General features: G+C 38.9%; 1 long non-coding RNA gene across 1 annotated transcript; it reads left to right on the forward strand.

Annotated features, from left to right (window-relative positions):
- Window positions 1-12,428: 12,428 nt before the first annotated feature.
- LOC115657856 lies at window positions 12,429-17,999 on the forward strand. The gene is made up of 3 exons (XR_004002076.1): window positions 12,429-12,511; window positions 15,505-15,511; window positions 17,989-17,999. It is a non-coding gene; the product is annotated as an uncharacterized LOC115657856 (long non-coding RNA).
- Window positions 18,000-19,839: the final 1,840 nt, after the last annotated feature.

The raw sequence follows: 19,839 nt of genomic DNA on the forward strand, positions 1-19,839 counted from the left end.
TTATTCCAGTTTAATGACCAATGCTACACATTCTTATATGTCAATAGCTCATTATATTAACTAACTACATACCAACATGATACATACGCATATATGCTTTTATAACGATTCTTGTAACACCCAAATCCAAATCTAGATCACAATATTACTTCTTATATACTGTCTTGAAATGAAAAGCAGCTTTGGTTCCAAATCATTAATCAAGCTAACACTACTAAACACCTTAATTGATAATAACTTTCAAAGGACTCAACAGTGATACTATAAAGTTTCTGCATGAAATCAACTACCGTTCCAGAGGACATGTATCTATGCTGATGACTGGTTCTGCTCGATAACAATCCAAAGCAATGAAAATGAACATGTGTTGGTCTGCACTATCTGAGTCAAGATGCCACCAGCAAAAGGTTGATTTTCTTTTTTGGTGTTTTGGCTTCTGTAGTTTCTGCACTGGAGTGTTGCTCTTTTAAGACTTCTTCTGAAAGCATGCTCTCAGATTTTGGAAGGTTCTTCAGATTCTTAAGCCTTGGGTCCAGTGCTGTAGCTATCTTTAGAAATCTCACATTGCACAATCTCCTTTGCATTTTGTCAAATCTACAGTGAAAAAGTGTTCTTAAAATGAGCAACATATGCTGGGTCATCATCCGAGACTGCAGTAACATAAAATATATGGCAGAATGCAGGTAAAACAGAGCAGGGTACATATAATTCTCCCCCTAGGAGTTCAGTCACAAATTGAATTAACGCATTTTTTTTTTAATGAGCAACATCAGCATGTCATCTGGAATGGTGGCCAAAGCATGAAGGGGCACACAAATGTTTAGCATATCTGGCATGTAAATACCTTGCAATGCTGGCTACAAAAGTGCCATGCAAATGCCTGTTCTCACTTTCTAGTGACATTGTAAATAAGAAGAGGGCAGCATTATCGCCTGTAAATATATACAAACTTTTTTGGCTTAGTGATTGGCTGAACAGGAAGTAGGACTGAGTGAACTTATAGGCTCTGAAGTTTTACATGGTTTTGTTTGAGTGCAGTTATGTAACAAAAAAATAAAACTACATTTGTAAGTTGCCCTTTCAGGACAAAGAGATTGCACTACAGAGTACTTGTATGAGGTGAATTGAAAAATACTATTTTGTTGTCATTTTTACAGTGCAAATGTTTATAATAAAAATAATATACACTGATTTCAATTACAACACAATACAATACATATGAAAATGTACAAAAACATCCAAAATATTTAATAAATTTCAATTGGTATTCTGTTGTTTAACATGCAATTAATCACAATTTTTATCACAATTAATTTTGAGTTAATCGCATGAGTTAACTGTGATCAATTGACAACCCTAATTACAAGTAATGAAAAAGAAAAGTCAGAACTGATTACAAGAAAATAAAAGTAAATCACAACTAATGCCTAACTTAACAAGCTAAAGTGAATTCAAAGCAAAGGTCTCTCTCACCACTGTTATAGCAGTCTTACTGGCTGAATTCCTTTCAGCCAGAATCCCTCCCCAGTCCAGTGATGCTTCCTTTGTCCTTCAAGTGTTGTCAATGCCATGAGGAGAGATGGAGGGAGAGATGATTTGGGGCCTTTGTTCTTCCTTCTTACATTTTTCCTCTTCTTTGAGAATGATCTCCATCTGAGTTTCAGGAGACAGAAAATCTGTAAGGGTGGGAACCCCCTGCTGCTTTTCATCAAAATGTAAATCTTTCCATATCCTGTTTCCTTCCAAAGAATGGCCACTTAACCAGGTGATAGTCCATTTGATTTTGCTGACACCTGGCTGAGGCATTGGCTCACTGGTTTGTGGGTGCTTTTAGTAATACCATACCGTAGAATCTTATTACTTTACATACAATGTTGCCACACACATTTTACCAGGATAATAGTGATCAGCAAACTACGAGTTTTCAAATGATACCTCACAAGGCTTCCTTTGTACAAGATTTATCAGAGTCCTATAAAAGGGGTGAACTTAGCAGGACAGACTGTCACAAAGGTGAAAAATATAGGCTCAGCAGTACAATAGTCAACAACATTTTCTAACCCTGTAGCATACGAAAATCTGTGCTCTGTTGCCAAAGAAATTACAGCTGTCTTATTTTTCTCAAATACAGCATAGGACAAAGGGGTAGCATAACAAATCAATTAATGTCTTACCTGCCTCCTTTACTAATTAGAGATTCAATCTCCCTCTCTGCTCTTGATATTTGAAACTTCTCAGAGGGTAAAGAAGAAAGTAGCAGAGCTCAAACTTTTTCAGTGGGTTTTTAAAGTCTTCTTTCCTTGACAAGTATAAATTCTGTTGAGGTGAAAATGCTTTAGAGGATTTCCCATCGCTGTTGCTTTTATTTTCTTTTTATTCACCCCTCTTAGTACAATAGGTGTCACTACTACAAAGCAAACTCTTTCATAGTCTTCCTAAATCCCATTCTCAAAAATTCAGAGCGTCTAAATAGAATATGTCTGGGGCCCCAGACATCCACACTACTCAGTCTTGGTCCAGAAAATACAGTTGCATCATAGACAGTATTAACTTTACACTCTCCATCAGCTTCCTGTTCATATTCAGATGAAACTCAAAATTGCCATTCTGGTTTTCACAGTATCAATAGATTTGATCCATTATATGCACCTCATTTCACATCAACCTATTTATTTCTCCACTCTCTATATTTATTGAATCTTCATCTCCCTTCCCTTCTGCAAATTCCATGATCTTGACGCTCACTCCTACATTTGTGCTGCCCCAATTATTTGGCAGTCTCTATTTTCTGTCCTCTGAGCAGCCCTATCTTCAAATCTTACCTTAAAAGCTCCCCTTTTCAATTCAACCATAGACTGAGACTATACTACAACTACTCTCTCCATTCTCCCATATCTATTATTTAAAGAAGAGTCTGAACCAGAGCCCTGGATGCACTCATCCCTAAACTTAGGGAAAGGTCAGCACCTGATGTGGATGTGAACATCACATTTGGCCCCTGGGCTGAACCAAAGTCTCAGACATAACATTTTTCAACTCAGACTCATTTCTACTTTAAATTACTATGCAAAATGTTTATATGTCATACTATTACATCTCACTGTGGTGTTCTGAGATGCAGACACAATATGTGGAAGATACTATGGGGAAATAAATTGAAATAAACTACAAAGTCAAAGGAACCAGAGCTGAGGCAAAATCTCAGTCTATTTCAGGAATCATCTGCTAGAACGGTCAACATTTAATCCCCATTCCTGTTCTTTTTGAAGCAAACAGTCATTGGACTTGAATGGAAGCAGAATTGGGTCTCTTGGTTTTGTGTGGAAAGGAGTAGTACAAACCAAATTGTATTAAATTAAAAAAAGAAAAATCTATGTATACTTTTTTCTTTGTGTGGGGAGAGATGCAAGAGGGGGGATTTAAATATAACAATGGTTAAACACTGGTGTGCTCTAACCACTGCTTATCACACCAATCATATGATTTTGTTTCCTTGCATTCCCTCAGATGATTGTTGTATCCACTTATAGTCTCTTGTTTAACATGTTGATTTTAAGTCCTTTGTGATACTGACTGTATTTCTGCTATGTCTGTGCACTGCCTGGCTCTGGTCCACGTACTGATGCCTCTGGGCTCTACCACAATAGTACTAGTAGCAGTAATCATAATAAAAACGTTCCTGAATACAGCCAGTGCTGGAAACCCAAACAAACAGCTTTAAGCTAGTGCGTGAGAAACTGAGTGTACAAAGACCCACAAGTCTAATGTATTTTCCTAGCACCACAACCTATTCATTTTGGCTGTGTGCTCTTTCCCAGCATTCATCCCTGACAGTACATGAGCAGTAGTCACACAGACAGGATTTTTAGTTCTTGGTTTATTGACTCTTTTGGAGCCATTACTAACAAAGGACAATAACTTCTTCAGAGGTTTTACCATCTTTTGGATCAAAAATGATTTTGTTTAGCTGTGTAATGACTTCTTTAGAATAACGACGATCTGAGTAAATAATATAACTTTCCTAAATTAGCACTCATAGTAAAATCGATATTTTGTTTGCTTGTTGAATAAATACATTTAATACCAAAATAGATATTTAACCAGGAAAATAATGGGGCAAATACACTCAGCTGTGATTAATCAACTTAGGTTAATGGAGCTACACCAGGAAAGAATTTGGTCCATTATGTCACTTAAACGCCTAAATTTTATTTTCAATGCATATTTTATAAGATTTATGTACATATTTACCTTTACGTAAGAGATCAGAGTGCCCCAAATAGGCTCTCTCTGGTGATATATAAGAAGTGTAATATACTAGGGGTTATATAACCTTCTATGAAAGTTTTTCTCAAGCCTAGTAACTACAACAGGGCATTTTTACTTCTGCCAATTTTTTTAGTGTAGGCCCTGATACCCAATATCATCTTTCTCCAGTAAGTACCTACCAGCTGAGCATGGGCAGTGACATATTTCTTCCATACCACTAATTAATTTCTCTTATGGCTTTTCCTTTTGGGTCAGTCATCCAAGCTCAGGGCCAAAATCTGACAGCAGCTGTACACCTGCAATTTCCATTGATTACAATGGGGGTTGCAGGTGCTCAGCAGCTCTCCAAATTTGGCCCATAATGCTCCATCAGCCCTTATTATGGTATTAACTACACAAGGCTTCAGAGGCTTTCAATAACACATTCCAACTGTTCGTATTTAATTCATGTGTTTTCGCCTCTGAATCTCAAAAAGAAAGTTTAAAGTACATATCTCCTGGTGCAATGTATTTCAATTACTTTAAAAGGTGTATTTCCCTGTAGTATTTACTTTACATCTCAAATGCTAACAGGTTTGGAAACAGGCCATGGCTCCCAAATATTGAATTTTAGTATGGAATACTGTACATATACTGACAGTGCTAGAGTAGCAAAGACTTTTATACTATAACACTTTTTCTGCTCTCACACTTTGCTCAGACATAGAATATCTGGCTTGGAAGGGACCCTGAGGTCATCTAGTCCAACCCCTTGCTCAAAGCATGACCAATCCCCAGACAGATTTTTTGCCCCAGATCCCTAAATGGCCCCCTCAAGGATTGAACTCACAAACCTGGGTTTAGCAGGCCACTGCTCAAACCATCGAGCTATCCCTCCCCCTGCCCCATGTGCATGCTAGTACTTCCCATGCAACTTTATCTTCTATTGCAGTCCGTGAGTCCTAAATGTACAAGGAATGTATTCAGGATGACCATGTTCTCTTTTAACCTTTACCCTTCAGTAAATGCAGACAGTTAACAACCACTAGAGGTCAGACCTGGGCATCTATTATTAAGAGTTAACCTGCAGTGTAAAATAACCACTTTGAGGATATGCCAACTAAATCTCCCTCCTACCCATATAAAATTACTTATTAGCTTTAACTTTATGTTTAGAGGCTTTTGCTGGGTGGTGTCATTACCTTAGCATTGCTTGTGTGTTGTGAGGGCAAGGGGGAATGATTGTTGTTCCACTGGTTAATTACAGTACATACTATCGCTGTATATTTTGACTGTCTAAAACCACAAGGATTTGTGCACATATAAATTATACCCAAGGATAAGCATGTTTCTCACAAATATATTTCACCACCAAGAGCCACTTTGCAACATATACACACGGATCAACAATACTTAAGGACCTCATCAAATATTGACACTAACGCCCAGTAATCAGCCATCCCAATACCCTGTACCCCTCCTGAAAAAATCCAAGAAGAGCCAAGCCATGAATGTAAATAAATCCCGTCATTCCAAGAACATATCAAAGTAAAGGATCCCTTTTGAAGAGAGGAGCTATCAACAGACCCCTTTGTTTTAAAACAGAGGATTAGCTCAGAGCAAACAAGGAGGGTCTTATAGATTGCCAGGGCCCAAACCGTTTGAGGTGGTATAGCATCTTAAATTTCATGAAAAAAAACGAACGCTAAATATTATTGGGGCTCAACAAGAGCATTATTGAGCTGTTGACACTAGATTCACATGTGCGAATGACTGGCAAGTAACTGAATTCACAATATTTGATTTTTTTAAAATCAGCCAAGAAGATATTCATTGAACAGAAATAGAATTGATTGTCTTTAATATGGATTAAAATGTAGCATCACTTAATGTATCTTAGTCGGTAGAGTTCCATCTCATTCTGAATCAAGTTGACTCCTGAGCTGTAAGGCAACAGGTGGCAGTTTCCAAGTTCAGACATGGAGTGTGTGTCATTTTTCTCATTATTATCACAGATGCAAGGATTCAGAAAACCATTAACAGAGAAACAGCTAGCCCAGCTTCTAGGTCCAATTCCAAAAAGATAATGTCAAGGTCTTGGATTTAATTAAAGAGAAAAGTGATAGAAAAGGGAATGGCACTGATCATCAGCCAAGCAGTATTAGTTTCTAAATCTGTTCTGCTTTTGGCTTGGAATGTGAGGAATTCACCTAGAGTGGTTGCAATTCTCTTAAAAGAGGCAGAGCTGGGGAGGCAAGCATAATAATCAAGTGAGATAGCACCAGATGAGTCCCAGAAGGAGATCGGAGAAAAGAAAGAAAGAAAAAGAAAGAAAAGGACCCAACAAATCATTTTTTAAAAAGTTTGAGAAAGTCATATTTGATGAACAAATGGATCAGATGACTTATGTACTGCATGCCAAACCCAGTGCAAAGTTTTCCAACTCAAATATCGGTACTTCTGCCCCCTTCTTCCCCTAAACATAAGTGAAAGGTTTGGAACCTGCATTTTTAATTAGTTTGGGAAGCACTTAGCTTTGATTCACCCTGCCTGCTAATAGATACAGCCAGTACTATACAGCAGAAAGCCCACTTTAATATAGGAGTGTAACATAAGGAGTTTTAAAGCAAATAGAATGGATAAGCAAAATAAAAAAGCCTCCTAACCTATTTCTTGTTTATTCGCTATTTCCCTTTGGCTAATTGTCATGTTCTTGTTGCTAATAAAAGCATGGCATGGAACTTTGCTAGATTTTATGAAGTAAAATGTATCAGGTAGAGTAATTTTCTAGGGTTTAGCTCCTAGAACCAATACATACAAGCTTCCTCCATCTAACCCAACCTATACACCTCAATCTTGACCTGGAGTCTGAAGAGATCACTATTAGGCGTGAGAAAGGATTTCAACCTCATGTCCATTCACTCCTAAGGCTCTTTTCTGAGACTACCAAGAGGATGCCACCAATTAGTACCAGTTTTTGTAGGTTCTCTGATGTGGTCACCTATTTAAAAACTGCAATAATCAACTCATTTCATATAACATAGCTGTTCAGGGTTAAGCACATTGGTGTGGCTGTGTGGATGTTTGTATTTCTAAACTTCTATCTTTTCTGGAGATAACAGATGAATGCATTCATTCAAGATATACCTTCTTCCAGGAGCTCTAAAATTTACACACATACATGATCCAAACCCCCCCCCCAAAACACAGATCCATACATGCAGGCATGCCAACATTCGTAAGGGCTTGTCTACACATGAGAATTATTCTGGAATAAGGTACAGTTGTCAATTTAAAGTGTAATAGCTATTCTGGAATAATTCTAAGCATCAACATTCGTATTCTGGAATAAGTGTGTCCATGCATGGAGTTATTCCAAATAGCTATTCCTAAATAAATATGTGCAGACAAGCCCTCAGAGTGCCAGTATGAAGCTTTAACTTTGAACAACATGGCTTTTGAAGGGTTATGTCAAACCTTTACCATTATTTTAATATAGAGATGATGGACCATATTCTTGGAATCAGTGGGAGTAATGAGTGCTCAATACCTTGCAGGATCAAGCCATATATATATATATAAAAAAATTATCTCTATATTAAAAATATATTGATTACATACAGTAGGTCTAATAACCCACAGAATCTTTGGCATTATACTGTAGTTTTTTCCTTCGGACAGTGCTCCTTCAGATCCAGTTTTTCATGTTTTGGTAGCAGTTGACCCTAGAACCATTTTCAGACATAAGTTAGTGTTTTCTTAACCCGAAGTTGCCCTCCTGTAAGCACATGCATCCTGCAGCTGCACTCTTAGTCAAAGCCTCTTGGGAAGGAGCAGTGATTACTAAACAGTTTCACTAGTGGAACTAATGTTAGTACAGTGCACCCTGGTGGATTGATGGGAGAATCCCATCTAACTTGTCCCACTGTCACTGACGTTGACAAGTAGCAGGATAAGACGACATAATTACGTTTCTGTACAAATTTATCAGATAGCTTTGTTGCAATGAATAGAGCTCACTCTTCCAAATCTATATTAATTCTGCCATGCTTACAGTTATACTAATGTGCCATTTTTGCCAGGTCTTTTTTAGATTAGCATTTTCTCTCCTTCCCTCCCTCTCCCAATAAAATGAATTTTTGTTGTGGATTTATTTATCTTTTCCTACTTCCACAGGATCATAGTTAAAGATGGAAGCAGACTATTAGATTGACTCAATCCCCCTGAAGTCTACTTCAGCTTGATTTCTCCCAGTACAAGTCAGATCAGATACTAACTGATACTACATTTAATTTCAGCCAAAACTTTACTCCAGGTAGCCACTCAGATAATAGTCCTTCTTGTCATATGTATCTCAAACTTGTCTACTCTTATTTGGAAAACTGATTTTGGGAATCCTGATAGCGAGTCCATCTCATAGACCAAATTTATGGAATAGTGAGCAAGGGGTCTGTTATTAAGTATTTAAGATGAACAGTTTATATTTTGTCATTAGTTTATTTTATAAGTTAATGACACCAGGTACATAATAAGAAATCCTGAAATAGTTCCCCCAAACAAAACTACTTAACTGTATTCTTCAATTATTTTTATTAAAAGGTATGTTTTAATTGTAACTGCATTTTTCCGCAACACCATTCCACGGTGACATCTCTAGTCTCACAGAAAAAGATAATATGAAATGAGTGACCTGAGCAACTTTATTATATGAACATACAAAACTCAAATTTTCCAAATGACAGGGAAGAAACCCACCTTACTAGACAGTTACAAGTAAATGTTTCTAGCATCTTTTTAACAGATTTTAGATTTAAGTAGATAGAAAGTGCCATAATGGAACAGAGATATGGTCCATCTATTCCAGTATCCTGTCTCTGTCAGTAGCCAACTTTAGACGCTTCACTGAAAAGCATTAAAAAAATAATAATACACCAAGCCAATTATGAATCATGGGAAGAAACGTCTTCCAGAGACCCAAGTGGTGATCACCCTGTGTCCAAGGATGACAACCAAATTCTTTATAATTTTTATCTATCTAGAGTAACTTGCAGATGCTATTTTGTTGGTATTGGAAATTAAAATAGGATGACTGAATCAGCTGAAACTGTTAGAAATAGGAGTAAATGGTGGAATATTGTATCTACCCTTCTCTGCTTTCAGCTGTTCATTTAGCAATGCAGACTATAGAAATAAATTATGGTACCTCTATTATCAGGCACCTTCTGGCCATGTCATGACTTTAGAAGACTCAACACATATGATGCTGAGAGAGAAAAAAACCTCATATGTAGGAATCTGGGGTTTACAATCACAGAACCCCCTACACCTCCTCCATCTAGGATACTGGATTAGATAATGAGAACAGAATTAAAAATGGAAAAGCTACACATAAATAAAATTAGAATGGAGAAAAAACCCACAGAAGCCAGGGAGCTTATAAACTGAGGATACGAAAGCACTCTCGACTTAGTCCTCTTGTATAAAGTAGCTGCAGCACAGAAAGCCTACAAGTATAACTTCCCACATCACACTGGAACCGGACAGTGTTACATCCATGCAAATGATTCTTTAAAATTAGATGATATCTGTCATAAACAGATAGTTAAGGGTTAATGCCTCTTTTACCTGTAAAGGATTAAGAAGTTCACATAGCCTAGCTGACACCTGACCAGAGGAACCAATGGGGGAACAAGATGTTTCAAAAGGAAGGAGGGAAGTTTTCCTTTGTTTAGAGTTTCAGGGTATGGCTACACGAGCTGCACAGCGCTGTAAAGCGCCAGTGTAGCCAAGCCCTCAGTTTCAGCCAGAGTGAAAAAGATCAAGAAACCAGCCTCTTATCAGAGTAGTACGTTTTAGAAAGGGATAAATAGGTTTATGTTTATTTTCTTTTAACTTGTCTTGGTACCATTAAGGGAATTATCAAATTTGGGTATTCTTGTGTGTATTAAGATTTTTGCCCAGGGGAACATCCTCTGTGTTTTGAATCTGTTGTCTGCGAGAGTAGCTGGTATGCTAATCTCTCCCAGAGGGTTTTCTTTTACCTTTCTTTTCTTTAATTAAAAGCCTTTTTCTTAATACCTGATTGATTTTTTCCTTGTTTTTAGATCCAAGGGGTTTGGATCTGGATCCACCAGGAGTTGGTGGGAGAAAGGAGGGGGGATGGTTAATTTCTCCTTGTTTTAAGATCCAAGGGGTTTGGATCTGTGTTCACCAGAAAACTGGTGAAGTCTCTCAAGACTACCCAGGGAAGAAAAGTGCTTGGGGATGGTGGCAGCAATACCAGATCTAAGCTGGTAATTAAGCTTAGAAGTGTCCATGCAGGTCCCCACATCTGTACCCTAAAGTTCAGAGTGGGGAAGGAACCTTGACAGTATCACAATATTGTTAGTGGCATACAAAATTAGTTACAGCTACCTTCATCCAGCAGCCAGTATTGGAGAAATGAATATTTTCTGTAATATCCTTTCATTGTTATTGATCCCACCGGTCACAGACTGGTTCAGCCTGCCTGCTGTTATGGGGACAGGGAAAAAACAGTGAGAATTGCAGGTGGCAGAGCATTTACCTCCTGCCAGTGACTGGCAGGTCTGGTTTGGCCCCCAAGCTGCAAACAGGCTGAAGTACCCATTGTAGTCGATCTGTGGACCATAGAACACAGAAGAATCTCTGTATTTGGTGCATAGAGAAGTAAAAATGATTAGTGTGTCCCAAATTAAACCACTGGGAGCTGAGAGAGGTAAAAATGTTCAACTTGGAACATTTGACTTAATTTTTAGATGGTTTCTTCATTAGCTGTGCAACAATTTTGTAAAGTCAATAAAATAAAAATAAAAAACAGTCCATAATCCTCAAATACTGCTATAAGTAAAACCAAATTCCAGACTACCCTCAAACTCCCTAGCATATATGGAATAAATGTCATCAGTTCTTTTCCAGAGAGTGGAGCAATAGATAGGACATACTTCTAGTGGTAACCCATTCCATATTCCTGGGAATGACACCACAAAAAAAAAATGTTTGACCACTTACTAACTTAGAGAGCAGAAGAAACCACTGGGAAGCAGGTTAAAAACAAGTTCAGTATAATATTCTCTGACACAACTGATTTTATGCAGTTATTATTTTAATTTGCAAGTTGTTTTGGGGGGAAATCTTCTGCATTAAAAAAGACCCATGGTATTTTTAATCATAATTAAATTACTTTTTCTCACTCTATATTTAAACAACAGATTACATTTATATGGTACTGTTTATCTTGAAAGATCACAAAGTGCTTTACAGACTTTCTGACATTTACATCTTCATCAGCTACAAAGTTTCTTAAATTGGATATTTTCTAGCACTTTCACTAAGGATACACCAGGCAAAATAGACCCCAGCTTCCTCGGGCTATACGGTACTAACAACAACACACACTTGCTTATGTCACTATAATGAGAAGGTAAGACTCAAAGACACACAGGAAACAGATTTTTCAAGTAAGGTGATTTTTTTCTAAATGTAGCCGCACTTCGGAATGAACTCTGCACTCATTGACTTCTATAGATTTTTGCCTGGAGTGAAGACTGCAGGATTAGCCCCTTTAAATAGTATCTTAAATTTCTTTTCCCTATGCAAGTTGTATTAATAGGAAATGCAGACCAGTGACATCTGAAAGTGTGTCAACAAAATTAACTCACAGGTCTGCTCAGAGCTAATTTACAGGGTAGGGCAAAGATCACACTGTAGTTGAATCATGAGGACCCTCCACTGTTAAAATGAGATTGTGGTTTAAACCACTGCTTGCATTAGTGGGGAACAAGAAGTGGCTGTAAACTGGCAGCAGATCCCAGCTGTAATATGTCTCAGCAGTTACAGTGCCACCAAGAGTGTGGTGACGCATTCTCAGCAGCAATGTCTTACAATATCCTCTCTCTTACAAATGACCTCAGAGACACTTGTGATAGAATGACAATATCCTGGACAAACTTTACTGAATTAAATTAAAGCTTATTGGATTAGGTTTAATACTTTTTGCATCCATTGTATTAAAAATGCAATTGTGTATGTGTTACTGTGGAATTGTATGTAACTCCCCTATGAGGAGAGGGATGTTAATGTTCTTCCTCCATTATCAGCCCTTTGAAGCCACCCACCCAGAGAGATGTGTATATGCTAGTTCAAACTGGATTCTACAAGGACAACAGACAAAGAAAAGATTTTTGGATAAAGAGCCTGGTTTTAAACAGGCTCAAAGCCTTCTTCCTGATCCAGCAAATGGACAGTACTCCCAGTACATGAAGGACCCCAATCCTTAGGGAAGGGTTGGAAGGACTGGACCTACTGAAGCACTGTAAGACGGCGTGCTTATTCTGAGCTGAAGCTGAGATAAACTTGAAATCACAAGGAAACACTGTGAGTGGGGTGTTGGAGGACTGCTCCTGCCAGAGCCCATGTTAGAGTTGAGGTGATCTCTGGTAAGCTTATAAGCATGCATGTAGGTTCTTTCATTGTTTTTAATGTTTTTTTCTGTAGTGGTATCTATAAGTAGGCAGTCATGCTGTTAACTGTCTCTGAAATGAAAGCCAGCAGGTGTGCTTGCTTGGGCAGCCTGTCTCTGCTGGGAATAACAGTGAAGGCAAGAAACTGTGCAGCCTGGTGGAGACCTGCATCTCACTGTCCTGGTCACATCTCCACCCATGAAAGGGAATGGCTGTGAAGCGGGAAGCCTGAGAGTGGGTGCCCTTGCTGGACCACGGAGAGAAAATACAGATACAGTTATCCTGCACTGTGATTGCGCATATATAGCATTTTGTATTCTCACTGTACCTTTGAGAAATCTAAAATTTCATTTATTTGTGCATGGCAGAACAGTTCACAAGAAAGGTACAAGATAGACAGCCCTATAGACTGAAGTCTGCTCTTGATCACCAGATCAGATATTTCTGTTGACTGTATTGGGAAGAGATGGTAGTTAGAACCTGGCAGGAACTCCTGAGCATCTTGCAGTATCAGTAATGTGGCATAACTGTATCCATTATGATTACAGACTTGATAGTATGAAGCGTCTATCAATTATTAGGCATCCTGAGGCGACAATTCAGCTGTCCAATTTATATAGCTTCCCTCTTTCCCTTTCCACAATTCAGCCTGAGCTTGGAATTTGGCTGCAAATGTTTCAACATTGATGATTCACTGGTTGAAGGACCTCCAGGGAAGTCCTAAAGTACCTCCAAACCAAGTTCTTTCCTCTTCCTTTTCTTGGCCTGCTTGCAGACTTATTACCCTCCAGAGAGCTTAGATTTAGAACACATCCAGATACAAGTATATTCCAAGGCCCATAATTGTGCTGATGGACCCTAGAGCGCCTAATTGTTATTACATACTCAAATCAGTTGCTAAATTGCAGTCTCAGTCCCACACTATACCTCTCCACAAAGTCACAGCTGATGTTGATCCTCAAGTGGAAGTATGGGAGGGGAGCAGGAAGTTCCAGCTGTTGCTCATTTGACTCAAGAAAGTAACCACTTACTTTCTGATACGACAAATAACAGAAATGAAATATAGTGTGCAAAATAACATCTCTCCACCCCTTTATTTAAAAATGGTCAATGTTTCCAAATATAGGACCATAATCAAGCAGACAGTGACACATCCTATTGGGAAACATTCCTATGTAAAACAAAATAATCTTGTTTTTCTCAATTACTGCACATTTTTCAACATTTTTTCCCCTCCTAAAAAGTTTGGCAGAAAAATCTTCTTAAAGTTAATTTCTCTCAGGAGTAAAGGGGTTGGTGCAGCATTACACATTTATGCTTCATTCCAATAAAAAAAAAAGTTATTACCATAGCAAAAAGCATTGTTGCAAGGACAACATATGCAAGGTACATTCAAGAAAAAAAACATCCAAAAATATTTGATAAACTCATCCATAATATACGATTTTAAAATTACTTAATAAGAAGAGTTTTCTGTTATTTGATAGACACACACTGATGACATAGCCTGGCAGCTTATGAGAACAGAAAAATTTATAAGTATAATTTTTCAGGATGCAAATTGAATGTATTTCTAGACCTTTAGATCTCTCAGACTGAGATATGTTTTCTTCCTGGTGTAACAACTGTGCCTACAGGTCCAAATCAGGGACGAGAACTGTGCTGTGTTAGGTGCTGTACAAATGTACTAAAAAGGCATTCCCTGCTCCAAAGCGTTTATGATGTTGGGTAGTGACAAGAATCAGACAGATGAAACAACAAGTGAGGGTGAAAGATGGAAAGGAAAGGGAAGGAACAGGTAACAATAATGTGAGTACAGCTGGGCACACAGTTTAGTGTGTCATCTGCCTAATCATTATCAGCTAGCACTGTTCTTTAGGCATCATGGCAGCAGATAGTTTTAAAGAAGGATTTGAATAAAGTAGTAGCTTTATAGACTTTTTCAGGGGGATTATACCGCACAAGAGGATGGCAAGAGAGAAAGCATGAAGGTGCTTATGGAAGTTGATTAACAGGTTGTAAAAGCTGGTATTGTTGGCAAAGCAAAGACAGCAGCTCATAATGTAATAATATCATAAAGCTGACAGATACAGCCGGGCTAGATTGGAAAAGATAAGGACAAGCCAGTGGAAGGATTCAAGAGGTGTGCGTGAAAAAGTGAGAATGACGGGCCAGGAAGATGATCTAAACAGCAGAGTTTTGCATGGAATTCAGAAAGGCAAGTTTGCAGAAGTGAGGGCCACAGAGGAGGAGATTGTAATACTCAAGGTATGAGGTGATAAAGGTCTGGAAAATCTGAGACAAGATAAGAGGTCAGATCTTTGATACGTAATGAAGGAAGACACCGCATGATTTACACCTGACCTGGACGTGTGGGTCTAAAGAGAGAACCAAGTTAAAGCTGAAGCCCAGATTATGGCCTTGGGCAACTGGGAGATGGTGGTGTTGTTCACAGCACTAGAGTAAGAGGAAGATGCAAAGAAAGGTACAGATTTGTGGGGATCTGAGAAGGGGAGAGGGAGAAGAGTATACAGAGCTGGTGGGAACTGAAGGGAGAGGGTAATAGCAAGCAAACAAGCATATAGAGCAAGTCTCTGAAGAGGAGGGTGATGAGAGTAGGGGAAGGAAGGGTGTGGTGAGAGCCATAGGTGAAGGGCAAACAGACATGATTAGTAAACAGTTAAGAACTTAAGCCACCACGTAGCAAATAAATAAATGAGCAATCAATTCAGTATATTAATTGGCTCAATAGATTCATATATTATAATGCCATAAGGGACCATGTGATCATCTAGTCTGACCTCCTGCATAACACAGGCCATAAGACTTCCCTGACTTCAATAGCAGAAAAAATAATCAATTTTAATTATTCCATCTGTATTATCTTCAACCAAATCCATGAAATTGGCAGTCATGCAATTATCCACAGCACCTCACTAAAGGACAGTGCATTCCAGGACTTTTCAAGCAACTATCCCATGGCACTCTGTACTCTTGCTTGGAACAGGGAGGCTGAGCAATTTACAGATACCAGGGACTGCACGGTGGAATGGAGCAACAAGGTTCAAAAGGTGCAGTGCTTTGGACTTCCTGTCCACAATGAGAAAAAACAATGTATACTGCACTGCTTATGTTATAGATTGGGTGCAACCACCACCTTTCATTTAAGATAGTTGTAAGAACCTACTTAAGTGAGGAACTGGGTCAGATAAGATAGAACACTTGCAACACTTTTCTAACCTGTTTATTACCCACAAGGACCCCAGAGGGGAAAGGTCAAATTGTCCCAGGCCAAATAATGGCAAAAATTCCCTGGAAGGGGTATTTGACTCAATTCAACATCATAGCCCAAGTGAATGGCTGGGAAGATGGACAGAAACGGGGAATCTCAGCAGCCAACCAGAGCAGCCCAGCTCTGATGGTAATACAGAACTTACCCCCAGAAAAGAGACTGAGTTGTCCAGATATAGTACAAGCCCTTGATATGTTGTTTGAAGTCAGCCTGGTACAACTAAGCACTAGGAGAGAGGAGGGAAAAAAAGAGATTCCCCAACTAAACTGGCAGAGGACCTCTGGAGACTTGTGTTCCTGGCATACCGAGACACCAGCAAGGACTTTCAAGAGAAATTGACAGTGGACCAATTTATAGACAGCTAGACTTGAACTTGTAGATCAAGTTTGGTGAAAGGCCAAAAACACTCCATGAGACTGTAAAATTAGCAGCAGTGTACCAGAAGAGGAAGCAGCCATGGGTGAGGAAGACGGAAGCTGATCACCAGGAGTCCTGTAAGTACAACTCTGTGACTAATATGTATGATGGAAAAGGAGATTCATTTTGAATGACTAGAAAAGAAGTGATAAATTTGGTTTGTAAACAAGGACTGTTAAAAATGCAAGGCTGGCTAGAACAGAGCATGACAAGTGTCTAGTGAATGTCCCACTCCCAATTTGGGAAATGGTCAAGCTGAACGGGCAAAGCTTGGAGGTGCAAGGATGGGCCCCACAGTTTTTGTTTACATCTAAACAGTTAAACAATAATGGGAGTTTGGCTGTTGAATGTGTAATAGGATCTATGAAATGCATGGAAATAGTGGGCACCAGCTCAAACGTAACAGTTATTAGACCAGACATGCTAAAAAAGGCTAGGAAATAGGAGATCAAAAATTGAACTCAAATGGAGACAGTGACTGAGGAATGTGTACCTGTCCGAAAACTGGGAAAACTGGGTTTTAAGATTGGACAGCTGAGATAGTGGACAAGCTAATAATTGGTTTGGATTTCACTGTGGCTAATAACTGGGTAATAAATGCCAAAGACTGTGTCTTACACATTAAGTCTATGAAAATTTCATTTCATTTAAAGATGGTCTCTAGTTTAGAATAGATTTTTAGTTTCACCTCAGAAAGAAGATCCTGCATTGCTAGTTTCTTATTGGTTCACCTTTATAGGTACTGTCTGAGAGATGATCAACTTTTTATAGTTTTTTTCTTTGCTGCTGTCGAGAGGCGGACAGAGATTTTGTGAATCCAAGATAAAACAGATGTGAATCCAAGAACCTAAAGGAGCAGCACTGAGTAAGCTGTACAGATGGGATGAGGAGGAAGCCTTCAGATGAGGATCCAGATCGAAACAGGTTTAGGCTAACGTTCAGGGGAGCAATGTAGGTTCAACGGGACCAACATTTTGTAAGCTGTTCTTGTGAGAACTGAACCAGAAACCAGGCCCTTTCCAGCTCTGGACTCAATCCAGAAACAAAACCAAAGAGGCAGGGTATAGATACAGGAATTTGAAATTAACACTTTACTCATACAGGCCCACCAAAAAATCCTAAGGGTTTGGATTAGAAGTTCTAGTGTTGGTCTATCTCTAATGTAGATACTATTTTTACACTGCTGCATTCTGATTACAGCTGTACCTTAAAGCATGGATCATCACTGGTTCTTGAACTGAACTGCAGCAATTGTAAAAAAATATAATAATTTAAAAATAAACAAAAAATCTGAATTGAGAATTGTGATTGGACTGTTAAGAAAGTGCTTTGGACGGAGAGCATAAAACAACATGCTGGTTTTGACAGCATAATCAAGATGGCGTGCATGGCCAGGGCAAACTTAATTCTGCCACTTTCTAACTTTTTAGTGCTTGACTTTGCAACCTTAACATTCTCGTAATATCTTTTATTATGTAATTTCCAAAAAAAATTAAAAACAAAAACAAAAAAAATGTATCAGGTGAAATCATACAGACTCCCCAATGTGAGTTATCCACAGAGTTGGGACCTTAAGAGCCACATTACAATCCTCTTGGCTGATGGAGCAACTGCTAGTAGGAGAAGGCTGTTATCTTCTGTGTGGACTTGCCACTAGTGGGGATGGAGAAACACACTTTGTCAGAGGGTTTCAAACCTATTTGCTAAACAGAAAAGGAAAGCTGAAACTCAGGAACCATGGGATGAGTTCCAAATTCTATATAGGAGTGTCCTCTAGTGATTACAGACCCTTCTGCCCATGTCCCTCCCAGACTCCTCTTCTGCTTCTATCCCCACTTCCTGCAGTTATATCTGTTCCTGCCTGTCCCCTTCTGCTTCTATCCTTCCACTCCATGACTCCTGCCCATACTCTCCTCCTCTTTTTCCTAGCCATCCTCCAAGTCTTGTGTCCTCCTCTCCCAGCTCCTGCTCCAGTTGCTCCTTCCCTCCCAGACTTCTATTCCGCCGTGCCCCTGAGATCCTACTCCTGCCACTGTCCCCACCACCCTGCATCTCTTCCCCTTGCTCCACTCCCTGTCCCTCAGCTCTCTGCTTTCAAGTCAAGCAGATTCTTCCTTCTCCTCTACACTGCCTGGGCACAAGCAGGAGGATCATTGAGAGCATAAGACAGACACTCTTCTTGCTCTCAGTTCCTATACTGAATGCCACAGCAGGCACAATCTAGCAACCAGGAAGAGCAATTGCAGGGAAATCCTGATCGGCCCCTGCAGTCCCAGGATGGAACATGCTCAGTCACTCTGGGGATGGTGCATATGCAGTCCAGTTGGTACATACAGCAGTAAAGAGATAAAGCATGCCAACTGCAGATGAATCTTCAGAGAAGTTGGCTGCCGGACTCTAACGAGTCTCTGGGCACAAGAAAATTGATTTTTTTTTAAGTTGTCCAAATTTGGGTAAATTTTTATAGGGGTGGCAAAAGGCACAGCCCTGACATTAGGGCAACTCCCCTGCAAAATTTCAAATCCCTGCTCCAAAGGATAGAGGCATTCATTAGAGCTTCTCAAGAAAACAGTTGTAGGCTTTTTAACATGGTCAAAACAATGTATTTTTCCCTAACCTCATTCTCATTCTGAGAAATGGCTGAACCATTCTAGCTGAAACTTTCCAAAAAATTCAGTCTGAGGCAGATACTTGGCATGGAAAATTTCAGCCCAAATGGTTTAAGTTTGGCAAAGTTATAAGCAACTGAAAACAGAATCTTATAATAGAAAGTGTTGGACAACTTTAACTATAGGCATCACTACCTGTGCTGCCTATAATTCTTCATTTTCTTTAATAAGAGTTACATTGCAGGACTGCAATACCCTGGGGCTTCCTGTCTTTAATCTCTTTCAGATACAATCTTGGTCTTAAACCTTCCTTCCTAAATAACCTCTGTCTTTAATTATTTTTTAAACCAAATTACAATTTAACAAGCACACATTCCCATAAGACAGAGTCTTTAATTATCACGATAGTAATGCTTATTAAAACCTGAATTTCACAGTGTTTCAATGACCAATTCAATAGGTCAGTGAATAATTATACACCCATCATTGCCAAAAATAGTTACATACCATTTTTAATAAGTCTTTGTGGATACCTTTTCATGGTGTTAGTCTGTTGCATCAGTTGGGCAACTGCTATGGTAGGGGTATTTATAAAGTGAGCAGCAGGATGCTGCATTGTACAAAGTGAGCTCATGCCTGGATAAAACATTCAATAGTCATTATCAAGTTATTTTTATGGGGATACATTCTGAAGTCATTTCTCAATCCTTATTAAGGCAAAATTGTCACTGAAGTCAATGGAAGAGACATCAGGGTTTGGCTCACAACTATTGAATACAATGATTAAAATACC

The sequence above is a fragment of the Gopherus evgoodei genome, chromosome 9, assembly GCF_007399415.2.
Source record: "Gopherus evgoodei ecotype Sinaloan lineage chromosome 9, rGopEvg1_v1.p, whole genome shotgun sequence".
In the NCBI taxonomy this organism is placed as follows: Eukaryota; Metazoa; Chordata; order Testudines; family Testudinidae; genus Gopherus; species Gopherus evgoodei.